The sequence below is a fragment of the Schistocerca cancellata genome, chromosome 8 (assembly GCF_023864275.1).
Source record: "Schistocerca cancellata isolate TAMUIC-IGC-003103 chromosome 8, iqSchCanc2.1, whole genome shotgun sequence".
NCBI classification, from domain to species: domain Eukaryota; kingdom Metazoa; phylum Arthropoda; class Insecta; order Orthoptera; family Acrididae; genus Schistocerca; species Schistocerca cancellata.
In genome coordinates, this window is record NC_064633.1 from 29,876,455 (window position 1) to 29,878,007 (window position 1,553).

At 43.9% G+C, this 1,553-nt stretch overlaps 1 non-coding gene across 1 annotated transcript; it reads left to right on the forward strand.

Annotated features, from left to right (window-relative positions):
• Positions 1–1,085: 1,085 nt before the first annotated feature.
• Positions 1,086–1,169, forward strand: Trnap-ugg (transfer RNA proline (anticodon UGG)). Its single transcript has one exon. It is a non-coding gene; the product is annotated as a tRNA-Pro (tRNA).
• Positions 1,170–1,553: the final 384 nt, after the last annotated feature.

Below are 1,553 nucleotides of genomic sequence, written 5' to 3' on the forward strand. Positions count from 1 at the left end.
CACACGGTCAGAGTTTCTACTGCTTGCCTTCCTGCTTGCCAGACCCTACCTTGGCCTGAAAGATCACCTAATCTCTAACTAGTTGAGAAAGTTCGGGGATTTACGGGGAGCGCGATTCAACCAGCTCGGCATTCTGACGCTCTAATGCGCCATTGGACAGAATTTGGCGCGACAGACTTCGGGACGACTGCAGACAACTCTTTGAATCAATGTCAAGTCCAATAACTGCTTGAATAAAGGCCATAGGTGGACCAAGGCGTTACTAACTTGCTCAGTTTGTGAAACACTTTCTCCTGAATTAATCATCCAATTTTTCGGAAATTGTAATCAGTTGTTTGTAAGTACATGTACATCACATCTGCTGATTTTCATCCCATTGGAATAATGCCTTCATGGTGTATCGTTGTCTTCTTATTTTATTTTATTTATTTTCTGTTTTGTTTTAGAGTGTATAGCGCTATGACTCAACCCCGCCCTCCCCCTCCTCACCCCGCCCAACGTTTCTCTCTCTCTCTCTCTCTCTCTACTTGCAGTGAAAATTCATTCCTGAGGAAAGCAGCAGTCTCAGCAGGAAATCAGTATGGCAAATTTGATGTTTCCACACGACGATGTTGTATATCTGGTGCAGGACCGCGTTATTAAGTGCAGCGGGAAACTGTTGCGTAATCAGTGCCTTGTACATGGATTACTTTTAACTATGTCATATGGAATAAGGAGAAAAGGAAACCCCGCCATAAATTCCTGAAGGCTAATCTGTAGTCGACAGACCGCCGTGTCATCCTCAATCATCGCATGTGGTATGAAGGGGACATGGGGTCAGCACATAGCACTCTTAGGTGTTGTTGACATTGAGACTTTGGAGCAGCAACCTCCCAACCAAGTAAAACCTCAGTTGGCATCACGAGACTGAGTGTTCCCCAGTCTAGTACTCCCACAAAGGAAAAATCACTGGCAGTACCGGAAATCGAACCTGGGTCCGTTCATGAAAGTAGGGAACAGAAAAAAAATAGGAAAATTTGGTGAAACTAGAGAGGAGAACCATTAACAGAATACTGTAATAGAAACGAGTTAATAGTTGTGAGCCGGCCGGAGTGGCCGAGTGGTTCTAGGCGCTTCAGTTTGGAACCGCGCGACTGCTACGGCCGCAGGTTCGAATCCTGCCTCCGGCATGGATGTGTGTGATGTCCTTAGGTTAGTTAGGTTTTAGTAGTTCTAAGTTCTAGGGACTGATGACCTCAGCTGTTAAGTCCCATAGTGCTCAGAGCCATTTGAACCATTCTGAATAGTTGTGAACGCAGTTTTCGGGAAACCCTCGACAAGAATGTGGAAATTGGCAGGAGATCAAGAAGATTATTAATTACATTTAGGTAAACGAAGCTGAAGGACCAAATACTCAAACTAGCTTGGAATGACATGTGCCAAAACAAAATTTGACGCTTCAACAAGCTACTGGTGTGTAAAATTTGAAATCAAATGTGCGCTAAATGATCCAAAGAAAGTACTAAGACCGAAAAAATTCAGACAAGACGTAGCCACAAATAAACAATAAGATA